The 12,666-nt window shown below is 48.4% G+C and overlaps 1 long non-coding RNA gene across 1 annotated transcript; it reads right to left on the bottom strand.

The window, feature by feature from the left end:
- Positions 1–882: 882 nt before the first annotated feature.
- LOC116790700 lies at positions 883–2,977 on the bottom strand. The gene is made up of 2 exons (XR_004358460.1): positions 2,735–2,977; positions 883–1,003 (listed from the first exon to the last, which is right to left on the bottom strand). It is a non-coding gene; the product is annotated as an uncharacterized LOC116790700 (long non-coding RNA).
- Positions 2,978–12,666: the final 9,689 nt, after the last annotated feature.

The raw sequence follows: 12,666 nt of genomic DNA, 5'->3' as shown, positions 1-12,666 counted from the left end.
GAGGAAAAGGGAGAGCAGGATGCCAGTGTCTTGAAAACATTGTGCAGGCTCAGTGTGTGCAGTAAACAAGGTGGCAGAAGGGGCTGCATTATAGAAAGCACTGTATGGGTTGGATCATTGCTGCTTCTACAGCAGAAGTGCAGTGGAAGCAAACAAAATCCTGGTCAGAGAGGAGAAATATTCCCTGGACAGCTATGACCAGCATCCCTCATCCATGCATCCTGACTTTTTACCAGTCTGTGGTTACTCATGATGGGGAGGAAGGTGACTGATGCACAGTGAAGGTAAAGCAAAAGGAACAGTTGCTGATCTCCAGCTCTTGGCTCGGAAACCTCAGAGCTTAGATGGTTAGCTGGAACTGTCACTGGTGAGAGGTGTTATGTATAACTGTTTCTGTAGCCCTCCCAGGGAGAAGAATATGAGTAAGAATGGAAGAATTGATATATCTGAAGACACTCAAATTCTGTGAGTTCAGGCAGTAACCTTCTGTTTGATCTGACAAATTCTAGTGGGTTTTTACAGGTTGATTATTGTTTCCCTTTTTTTTTTTACCTCCTTCATTTACCTTAAGCTAGACTTGGGCTCTCTAAGTTTCTGTTACAATGTCCTGTGGGGTCACATCTTCCAGCCCAAGGAGCTGTACAGACTCTGGCAAATTTTTACCAGGTTGTGAAGGAGCATTGTCTAGTGGTTAGAGAGAGGAGAAAAAGGAAGAGATATAGACTTAGATATTGTTATTATTCTCTTAGTGGTCTGGCATGGCTATATTACATCATGATTACAAAAGTGTAATTTTAGGCATCTAAGTGAGGTTCAACACAAAAGAGAGCATGAGATGAGTAAAGAGAGAAGAAATTTTGCTGCAAGGTGAGGCAAGTTGTGTGAATTTCTTGTTGATTTTAATTAATTAAAAAAAAAAGAAGATGAAAAGCTTGACAACTTGTTGCTGATTCATCTCTTGGTGTAATGCAGAGAGTCAAATGTTCCATTCCTTGCACATAACCTGTTACAGGAGATGTGGGACTTTAGTCTGGGGTGGAGGAGTTGGCTGGCAGTGACGGCAGTGGTGTCTCCTGCCAGGCAGAGCTGTGAAGACATGCTGAGCTCCCCAGCCCCTGCCTGTGGTGAGATCAGCAGTGCTGCTTTAGGATCATACTGGTGGGCACTGGCCTGGCTGGTTACCCCTGCCAAGACATCAGCAGGCACATGAACAGGCACACAGGTTTCTGTTGTAAAGGCTCACTTGCTTTGAAAATCAGCTACTCGTTCCTCTGGGTAGCAAAGAGACTAAAACTCCAGGTGGAATAACAAAACCCAATGTGCTTTCCTCTGTCTCAGTTGCTTCCCCATTCTTCAGCATGCTCTCTATTACTCAGCTCTCTCCTCCCTTACAAACCCTCATAGAGATTTCACATCTCTCTCTCTTTCCCCCTTACTTCATAACCAGTTTCCTTCAGCAATAATTGAAAAAGTCTCCTGTCCATTTTTCTTCTGTTGTTGGGTGACTCCTTCAGTCCCCTTTTGTCAGGTCGTTCTTGGGGAGTGAAAGACAGCTGGTCAGCTAATTCCCTGGGACCTTCAGCTTGGAAAGCTGCACTGGCAGGGGAGTAGCTGGCCTTTTGAGCCACCTGAATAACTGTCAAAACTGGACTGTGTGCCCTCCTGAGCCTCATGCTGGGGATATGCATTTCTCCTGATGTTTCTCTCTCTCCTCACTAAAGTGAGGTTTATGCCAACACAGAGGCAGAAGATTTCAAACAAAAAGGCATCAGAGAGGAACATTTGTGTCTCCTAATAAGGTTTCTACATGGAGAACAGATATCCAAGATTTAGCTTTCCTTGAAGTCCTGAAAGAGAAGTCCAAACCATGGAAGATCAGAAAACGTTTTACTCAAAACTCCTCACAATCCGTGGAAATCCTGCTTGCTGGGCTGGAGGATGTGACTCAGGTAAGGCTGTTGATGGATGGAAGGGGATGGTAGTTTCTTAATTCAGTTGGAACCGTCCTTAGGTACTGTCTCCCTGCCTCAAAGTGTTTATTTTGTCACCATACCCATTTTATTCTGCACAGGGGGATGTTTAGTGGCAAGACATGGTGTAATCCATGTGCCAGTCTATCCATCCTCATAGTCACTGTGCCTAAAGCCCTCCAAGCCTCAGATTAAACATGTTTCAGAGCTGGTAGGATTGCAGTGCTACAAGAGAAGTACCAGTGCTGTGCACAGGACCCCTGGAAAGGAGCAGAGCACCAACTGCACAGCTCCCTGCTGGGACCAGGCTCTTTGCAGTGGCTGTGGGTGGCACTGGGAACAGGGAGCTTCTGCCTCCAAGTACTGATTCCTCTCTCCTGTGGGACCCTACCCTGAAAGTGCTCACCAGCACTTCAGCCAAAATTGTTCTCCCCACGGCCATCCTTTGTCTTCATGCAAAGTAAGCAAAAATCCAGCCCTGTTGCTTGAAGGAAACTGGAGGATACACTGAGGGGATGAAGTAAAAGAACATGGGAGTATGGTAGCAGACAGCTTCTAGGCTGCCATGCTCGATTGCTGTTTGGGAGTGTTGGAGCTGAATGCAGAGCATACCAGCAGCCATACAAGCCCCACTGAATTATTTGAAAAAAAAAAAAAGCCTAAAATTGGCACTTGGTTAAGCAGCGCTTTCGTTTCTCTGTGTTTCAGGTCATTGCCTGTAAACCCTGCCTAGCACCCAGCCTTATGGGACACCAAAGAAAAACCTGCTGATTTCACGCAGTGCTCGTGGTGGGGTTATGACCAGCATCGAAAGTGGGTATGGAAATGGTGACAGTGATGAGCCTCTCCTCTCCACCAGCCCACAGCCAGGTCCAATCAGGACATCGAGCCCTCTGGAGAGAGAAAAAAATGTTATATGAAAGAAGGAGATGGTTTAGAGAAAAGAAATTCATGTTCATTGTCTTAAACAATTGACTCTCTAGGAACTTCACTTAGCAAGTGTTGCTTCTTTGTACAGCCTTCTTTGGAAGTTTGACCTTTTTTGGTGACCAAATTGCTCTCTTTTGTTTTCTCGAAACTGTTTTCTAGTGGTTTGTACCCTCTACAAGTCTGTTACCACTGTTGAACTCTTTGCTTTTGTCTTTAGGGTGTGAAAAGCCTCTTGCAGAACCATTGAATCACCTATTAACAGAACGTATCACGCAATTGGTTTGGAAATTCACTCTTTCTTTAACTGCTTTTTAATCATGTCATTATTTTCTTCCGATTTCCTCCGTGGAAAAAAAAAAAAGTGGAAAAAAAATGCTACCCCCCAGACCTACTTTTTAAAAGTGTTGTGCTATTTCCTGTGGTCTTGAAGAGCACGTTGAACACAAAAATGCGAACCTGAAGTATCTCTGTGCTCTCTTGTTGACGTCAAAGGCAGCAGGTAGGCAGAGAAGCTCCATACCGACTCCCAGGAAACCCTCAGCCTTGCAGGGAGCTGCTGGGTCAGCTGGGCAGTACGTTTGTCAGGAATTCCTCCTTTTCCATGCTACTGTGTGGTCTCCAAAGTCTCTACCAGAGCTGTAAATATATTCTTGCCAGACATGCAGACAGAAATGCTTTTTTCCCCTCTCAGCACCCCTGTGTGCTGAACACGGCCAGTGGCTTATGTGCCTCTCTGGGGCAAGTAAGGCTGAGCCATGTGTGATGTACTCAGGCTCTCACCTGGAATATGCTGTAGAAGTGATACTTGCTGGATATATACGCACATTTCAGTGCTTGAAATTTAAATACTACTGGGTACTTGTGGTGGGCTGACCCCAACCAGCTCCCCAGTGGCCACCCAGCCACTCTCACTCCCCCTCCTCAACAGCACAGAGGGGAGAAAATAAGCTGGAAAGGCTCATGGTTGAACAAATACAGGTAGATGAATTACCAGTTACCCTCAACACCAAAACAGACTCAGTTTGAGGAAACTAATTTATTGCCAGTTGAAGGAGGTTTGGATGGTGAGAAACAAAGACAAAGCAACACATTCCACACATCTCCACCCTTGTTTTTTCCCTTTGTGCCTTCATTTCCAGCTCCTCTAGCTGTGCAGGGACAGCGAACCACGTGGGACTGAGGCATTAGAAACAACTGTGTGCTAGAGATGTGTGGGAAGTGGAGGTCATTAATAATTAATAAGTACTATCTGTGTCTGTAGGCAGGTATTTATACCCCTTAAATGGAGCAAGCCCACATGTAATACAACCTCCAGCCAGCCAGGGAGCAGGTAAAGCTGCCAGCACTTTAGGCAGCACCCTTGAAATGTGTTGTGTTTACATCTGTAAGGAAACTGAATGTAATCGTATTGTAGTTGATGTAATGCTTTTATTTTCAATGTTACCTAGTTCCCTAATGTCAAGCTTAAAACCTGAAGGGCTGGAGGACTCCCGTGGGGAACATCTGTTTGTTTTGTGGGTCTGGCTGGAGCTACCTGAGCTGCTGGAGATACACTGCCCTCAATCCTTGTATGTGTATTGGGGAAAGGATGGTGGTCTGAAGTCTGTTAAAAATTAAATTGACTGGCTAGTGACTGGAAAGGAAAGCCTGAATAGAAACTAAGAAATGCCTCTTTTTAGTAAGAGACAACTCAGAGCAAGAAGGGAGAATAAAAGAGAAGTAGAACAGGCTTCTCTGCAGTGCTTGGTCCTTGCAGCCTGACCTTGCCTCCAGCTACCAACACACTCTTGGTGCAACAGAGAAGTCTCTGTCACCCCAAAGGCTTGCCCTTCTGCCACAGACTCGCACTGTGATTCCTCTAGGACTCATACCCTGCCCTCCCCATGAAGTCTGGCAGTGTCTGCAAGATTTCTGGACCTGGCAGACAAGTGACTTGGTGAGCAGCCAGGAAATGTGTTTGGGAGGGAAGTTAGGACACAGAGGTGCCACAGTAAGTGCTGGGGAGTGGGAAATGCCCTGAATGCCTCGCTTGAGACTGGACCTGGGTAAGGATGAGTATGAGGGCTGACTGAAGGGTGGAGCTATATTAGAGCACTTCAAACTCTGGATGAGCAAAGAGTGCAATCCTTTCACTTCATAAGGATATTAAATTCACAGATATGGTGTCCTTTGTCTCAGAGTCTGGTATTTTGGGGACACTGGTCTGAACTGACTCTCAGTGTGCAGTTTGTGATGGTGTGGGTACATTTTCACCTGAAGGGAAGCAGAGCAAAGGTGTGGCCACACACATTAACCCTGCAGTAAAGGAGGAAGCTGAAACAAGGGGTTGGAGCCAGGGACTTTGGAGAGGATTAGGATTTGGATGGCCAATGGCAGGGGTCTCCATGCTCAGTGAAGCCACAGGTCCAGCAATATGTTCTTTGGTGACACAAGGAAAGCTGCACGACAGGTCCTGGCTGTAGGTAGGGCAGCTCCAGGATTCAGCTCCCTGGCACATGCACCACTAACCCTCAGATAAGCTGGTGTCCTGCCTGTGTTCCTTGGCTCTGCCACACAGTGCTGCCAGGAGAACTTGTGGTTTGTGACATCAGCACCCCCACCTGCCCAGGCAGTGCACATTGTGAGACAGCAGTGTTCCAAAACAGCCTGGAGACAGCGAGGCCCACGAGTGAATCATAAACACTTGCGTTCTGCAGATGACTCTTCCACTGGGACGGGTGAGTCACAGCTGTGGTGGTGAGGGCTTGGGGGTAGACTGGGTCTGTCCTTCCACGAAGGATGGTGGAGCCTTCCCTGGCCCAAGAGCTCTGGCACCACCATGGCCTGTGCTGAGCTGAGGACCTTTTGAAAGCTCCCTTCATCCCAGTGTTGAGAAAGGTGCCCACTCGATCCTGCAGCAGTGCCTATTCCCTGTGACCAGGTGAATGCTCTGGATGGTGCTGAGAGCATCCAGCGGTGCTGTCTGGCACCCACGGACTGGGTTCTCTCCATGGTGCTGCAGGCCAGTGTAATCTCCTGTCCCATGTCTCCTGCAGGGCCGTGTTGACTGCCTGTGCTGCCCTCCCAGCCGTGGGGGAGGTGATGCTCAGAGTTTCCTTGATGCTTGGTGGTGGTGGGGGCAGCAAGCGCTGCTGATCTAAACTGTGACAAGACCTTCTACCCTGAAGTTGCTGGGTTTAGCCTTGGGTGGTTTGTGAGTCCCTGGGAGCCTGAAGAGGGATAGTACTGGTGCCTGGCTGGCTGGCAGACTTGCCGTGGGTTTATCTTAATCCCGGAAATGAGGCTTCCCCGTGGCTGGGACACAGAAGTCATGGCTTGTGGCTGCTGGATGAGGCCTTTGCAAGGCTGCATGTTCTCTCCAAAGCTTGCAGCATCCCTTGGCGAGCCCTGAGCTCAGGAAGACACTCTTTGGAAGAGGTTCTGGCTCCTCATGGGCCAGGAACTCAGTGACTGGGAACTACAGGGTGGGCTGACACATGCCAGCACCCTGCTCTACGTGTTAGCTCTTCCTGGTACAGGAGACTGGACAGGAACCCTCCAGAGAGCCTTTCCCACCTTCTTATCCTGTGACTAGACACCAGATCCCAGCCCAGCCCCAAGCCAGAATTGTCCTTTCTCTGTGCGCTGTAGCTGCACTCAGGGTGATATTCTCACGCAGGGAAACCCTCCTCCAGCATCCAGGGAGGAGGAGAGGATGTGCAGGAGGGGATGAACAGCTCCCCCCATTCCAGACACCTTTGGGGTGACAGGCTTGTTCCACCCGTAGGTGCTCGTGGTGGGCTGTCCCCCGTGACGCCTCTCTGCCACCTGGAAGGGAGCAGATCAGCAGCAACTGTGATAAACAGCTCGGGGCTTATTAGAACATCAGATACAAACAGAAAATATTTCTTCTTTATTTTGTGGAAAGAGCTACAGGAAATCAAGCCACCTTGGGCAGGAAGTGGAGGTTACTGAGAACAGGGACAGGACAGCCGGGGGGGGGTTGTGTGCTTCTGGTGGTGGTCTTGATCCACTGCTGTTCCACCTTAATTTTCTCATAGGGTCTTAGGAGCTTCAAAGGGCTTTGGTGAGGGGGAGCAGGGATGTCAGGTCTGTAGCCTGAGAGACAGTCTGCTTTGCTGTGCATCCTGCACCTCCCAGCCATGGCTGGATGAGCACTCTCGGGAAACAGCTCTACAGGGAAGGGTCTTAAGTCAGGACAGCTTATTAACTGTGATGAAATATATGGAGGTCTTAAAGGCTATGGCAGGGAAGTTTAAAGGGCACAATTGAAATTAACACCCTGCTTTACACATGCAGACCTGCAGACTTGTTGATATGTGACTTCTGGATGCAGGTATCAGGTATAACCATATCAAAGTGGGTTCTGGCAAAATCATACCTGGATTGCTTTAGAATGTTAAGCGGGAAGCTGAATTCAGAGTAATCTTAAAAGTAAAATCCCCAGGAGACCTAAAAGTAGATTAAGATCCTAATAAGTTAAAAAATGTTAGAGGTGGCTATTGCCAGTATTGTGTTAATGAGACTATTCACCAACTAGGCACAGTAGTGTTACTTCCAGCTGTATCCCTGAAGAGCTTCAGACAAACAAGGTGGTATTGAATCTCTTTGGGACTGGAGCTTTCCCAGTTCTTTTGAAGATTTGTCACATGGTTCTCTTGGGACCATTGTGGGCTGATTGTGAGATGAAGTGTATCAAATTGAAAGTTTTAGGTTGGCTCATCAGCAAAGTGCTCAGGTTTTATGTGAAAGCAAAGGGCCTGAGCGTACAGAAGGGAATCCTTTGATATCTGGATATAGTTTGCAGCCTTCCATTGTTCTTCCTCTGCCATTGGTAACCTGTTTAACTGAGACATCCTTACCAAGAGATGGTACACTATTGTCTTCGTGGCTCAGCATGCAAAAGGTCTTGAACAAAGTCAGACATTTGTAACAAAATTTTCTTAGGCTTGGAAAGGACTGTACTATTTGGGTAAGTAGGAGTTGCTGGGGAAAGTGGAAAGAAGTGAGAAGAGTGTATTGGGTTTACACAGCAAAGTTTTGGTAGCGGGGAGGCTACAGGGGTAGTTGCTGTGAGAAGATGCCAGAAGTTTCCCTTATCTCTGATATAGCCAATGCCAGCTGGCTCCCAGACGGACCCACCACTGGCCAAAGCTCAGCCCAGTAGTGACACTGCCTCTGGGACAATGCATTTCAGAAGGGGAAAAACCTGTACCCTGGCAGCAGGAGAAGACAGGAGTGAGGGTATGTGAGAAACACAGCTCTGCAGGCACCAAACCTGGTGAAGAAGGGAGGGGAGGAGGTGCTCCAGGTGCTGGAGCAGAGTGCAGACCATGGTGACTCAGCCTGTTCCCCTGCAGCTTGTGGAGGTCCAGGAGGGAGCAGATACCCACCTGCAGCTCATGGAGGACTCTGTGCTGGGGCAGGTGGAAGCCCAAAGGAGGCTGTGACCCAGTAGGAGTCACCTTCACTGGAGTAAGCTCCTGGCAGGACAGTAGACCTGGGGAGAGAGGAGCTCCTGCTGGAACTGGTTTGCTGGCAGGATTTGTGACCCTGTGGGAGCAGTCTGTTCCTGAAGGACTACACCCTGGGGAAGGGGCCAGTGCTGAAGCAGTTTGTGAAGAACTGCAGCCTATGGGAAGGACTCATGTTAGAGAAACTTGTTGAGGACTGTCTCCCATAGGAGGGACCTCATGCTGGAGCAGGGGAAGCGTGTGAGGAGTTCCACTCCCGAGGACAAAGAAGCAGCAGAGACAATGTTTGATTAATTAAGCACAACACCCATTCCCTTTGTCCCTATGCTGCTGGGGGGAGGAGGTAAAGTATGCAGGAAATTTGAATTTGTATGATACAAAACCACTTTCTGGGATGGAGTGACCCCAGAGAAGGATTTTTCTGGGCAACTCCCTGTGGCTCACCCGTGGCAGGTAGCTGGAAAGTCTTTGAGCTGGAATAGACAGAGGAGCAGAGACCAAAGGTAGAAGTGGGTGACTTTCATCTCTCCTACTCCTTAGCCAACTTTTGCAGTATTTGCCTTGTAGTGACAATGCAGCTTAGTGTTGAAGTGTTAAAAACTACCATTCTTGGGGAAAAATATAGAAAGGTTTTACACTCAATAGAGAAAAGCCCGAGACTCAGTGGTGGAAAACAAGCTAATCTGGCTGAAAACTGATACACCTGGTGATTAGTTAGCCTGAGAGATTCTGATTTGTGGAATCCTCCACACCTGTGTGGAGACCAAGGCACAGAAAAAGTTAATTGTCCTAATTGGGCAAATTACTTAAAGCAGGGTAAAGGAAGCAGGGGTTGGTTCAATTGTGCTCTGCTGTGCTGGCTGGCAGGTAAGGCTGTTTGCTCTCTTACCTTTGTGCTTTAAATTCTGCGGCTTAATGTTCCTGTTCAGGCCTGGGGCGTTTTATGGACTTGGATTTTGCTGTGTGTGTTTTGAAACTGGTCTGACTTTGTGCTAATTCATCTCTGGTTACTGAGAAAGTGCATCAAAAGGGGGCTTGGATTCTTAATAATCCACCAAACATCTGTTTCTGGATAGTGCTAGAGGGTGGACAGAGGCTGTGGGAACCTTTTGTCTGACCCAGGAGCTGGTGGTGTGCTGTGTGGTTACCACATTTTCTGTGTAATTGCTTGGAATGATGTCTCTGGTGGTTCTTTGGGACAGCTGGTGATACAAAGGCTGGACAAATTGCAAAGGCAGCAAAATCCTATTCAGAAAGAAATGTTCTGTTTCCCTCCTGTGTCACTGATAGCTGGTCTGCAGAGGGATTGGTGCACCTTGGCTCTTAAAATCTCAAGTCCTGTCTGTGCTGCCTGGCTGCAAAAATGGTGAAAGCTGTGCCCCCATGACTTGGCTACTGTGCAGCTCCATATCACCCTATTTGCAGGCCTTTGGACAGCAAGACCTTCAGGACTACAGTCACAAAGGTGTTCTTCTGTGGTCGTAAACCAAAATGTGAACTTTAAGTCTCACATGAGAGCGAGTGAGACTGTACTAACCAACAGTCACACAGGGATCAAACAGTGTTTACAGGAAAGGAAGCCACCCGAGAAATCACTCTTGATGATTTTACCTGATGATCTGTGCTCCCTCTCTGCACCTCTGAGCACTGGCTCTCCCTCAGGCAGCTACCTGACTTTTAAGGGCCCAAGTGACTAAACAGGCAGGTGCAGGGCTGTGCCCCAACACAGGCTCTTTGACTGGAGTGTTCCCAGCTTTTCTGCCATGAACCCCTTGGAGCAGAAGGGGATGCTCTGGGCTGGAGTGGAGCAACTGCAGGCACTGGATGGAGCTGGCTGTGGATTCTGCAATGTGAGGTAAGGGGGAAGAGGGACTCTGCAGCTGTACAGCGTGGAGGGGCTCCTGCTCCAAGGTGGGGTTGGGTGCTGTGCCTGACATGGTTTGAGTCTAGGAGAGGTGTTGGGGGGCATTTCTACGCAGTTTGTCTCAATCTCCCTCAGCGTGGTTTCATCAGAAGCAACGTAGTACAGGTGCTTCCCCTCTGAAAGCTGATCTGGTGAGATAAGGTACTAGGTAGGCATTTCCATTAGACATAAAAGAAAATAACCCTTTTTCCACCACCACCACCATACTGGTTCCATGCCCTGGAGGAGTGAGATGAGAGGAGGCAGGAGGGCTGAGTGGGTAGAGCTGAAGACCAGTGCTGACTCAGGGTCTAGCAGCAACCCAGGACTTCTCTGTGCTTGGGTAGCCTGCATGGGAAATGGAGTGGCAGCGTTCGGAAGGAATGGGCATCCACTGCTGCTCCAGATGTCAGTAGCCCCTGCACAAGTGGATCTTTTAACTTGGTTTATGTCTTGTCCTTGCCTTGTTGTGCCTCAGCTGAGTGTGCTTCTAGCCTTCTCCTCTCTGCAGTGGGGCTGGAAAAGGGCAAAAAGACCCTGTGTGTGTATATTGATTAGCTGTACTAGGGGGTTGAAATGCAAAGCCTTCTCCATTACTTATTTTTCATTTTATTTTCAACTGTTGTGTATTGCCTTTGATTTCTTTGTCAAAGGCTGAGCACCTTCCTGCCACCTTTCTCAGGGCTGTGCCCAGTGTGAGGTCCTCCTGCTACATTTGGTGCCAGTGTTAAATGTGCTTGTCCAGGCTGGAAGGTGGGAGTCCTCTTTCCATAAGTCCCTGGGAAGGTTTTTGAAAGGTTTTGAGTGAGAGAGGTTAATTCCTTGTAGTGCTGTTTCCATCCTGTAATACTTCAAGTTCTCAGCCATGCTGAGAGATGTAGCAACCAGGGAGTTTTGTATCAGAGCTCTTACTTTTCCATATATGAAATGAGCTGACTTTAAGTAACGGGAGAAGTACCATTTCTCTTTTTAAAGCCCTCTTGTTTTGCTCTAAAACTCCCTGCTTGGGTGAACATATTGCAACTCCTAGGCTTACTAATTTGGTCTTTTGCCAGGGGGTGCATGTTTGTCAGCAGGTTTCAAACAACAAGATGTTTCTTATTTCCCAGCTAACAGAAGAATCTGAGTTTAAATCCTTGTTTGAAAACCACATTAGTGGCTTACTTTACTATGCTGGCTGGTAAATGGAGTTGTTTGGTTTTTTATACCTTTGGGGATGATGTTGCAAAGGATTTAATGTCTCTGTTCTAGCTGTAATTCTGCTGTTAGGACAATAAGATTCTTGTGATACTGGGTGGGAGGCAGAGAGAAAGGGAAATATGCAGAGTCTGAGCAGAAATGCTGATGGCTGGTCAGTGTGGAGCAGACCCACTTTGGGTTGGAGCAGACCCAGAGGGCTCTGAACTCTGGGACATGGGCATTGCGTTTGTCAGCCCTGGCACAGGGGAGGGGAGAAGTGCAAGCAGTTCTGCGTGCTGTGTGATCAGTGTTATAGATACCCAAATAAGTAGGAAAAATGCTATCCTCCTGGTGATTCTGCCTCCCCCAGAATCACTTGCATCTGGATTGTTTTTACCCTGCCCACATGTTTCACGTTTCGGCTGCTCCAATGAGCACATGAAACCACCCTCCTACTGCTGAGTGACTCACACTGTCACCCCTCCAGGAAACCAAACGATCATCTCGCTGTAGCTGATAGCGGCGGCTCCTCCTCAGCTTCACAGGTGGTCCCACGCCTCCAAAAAGCTGCTCGCAGCAGCTCCAGGGGCATCCCCACCTCCTCAAATTCAAATGTACTCTGGAGATCAGAGAGCCGAGCTCCTCCGCTGCAGCTCGAGGCTGGGTCACCTTTGCACGGAGCAGGCGGGGATTCCTCCCCGGGTTGGCTTTTCTCTTTCCTGCTTTGAGCTGAGCTGCCCTTTGAGGCTGCCCCGCTGTGTTCTGCGCCCCAACCCTTTCCCCTGCGGCAGCTGCGCGCAGCACAGTCACGGTGTTTCTGTGCAGAATAAGGCGAGGATGCCTTAGGGGAAAGCCTGATGGAGACATCACATGGGGGTGGGAGGAACAGCGCTGCTGGAGCAGTGGGAAGGCTGTCTCTCACTCTATTTTGGAATTATGCTTGCTCTAAATAAGAACTTCAGAAAACCAAGGCAGTCTGTGGGAACAGTCTAGTGTGCACTTGCTACTGCCAGGGCAGTCCCAGTGCATTGTGACTCTTGCTGTTTCCATGTGAAATTTTTACTTTGCTTGACGAAACAGTGGACATTCAGGACTCCTCTTGTTTCTTTATCCTACCTAGATGGTGATCCATGGGTGTTTGACTGTAAACTGTCTGAATAGGTGTGAACCCTCTGTCACTCCCATGTCCCTGCCTCCCCCTTCTCCTCCC

Source organism: Chiroxiphia lanceolata, chromosome 9, assembly GCF_009829145.1.
Source record: "Chiroxiphia lanceolata isolate bChiLan1 chromosome 9, bChiLan1.pri, whole genome shotgun sequence".
NCBI lineage: Eukaryota > Metazoa > Chordata > Aves > Passeriformes > Pipridae > Chiroxiphia > Chiroxiphia lanceolata.
Note: the sequence above shows the minus strand (reverse complement) of the source record. Positions and strands in the feature narration are given on the sequence as shown.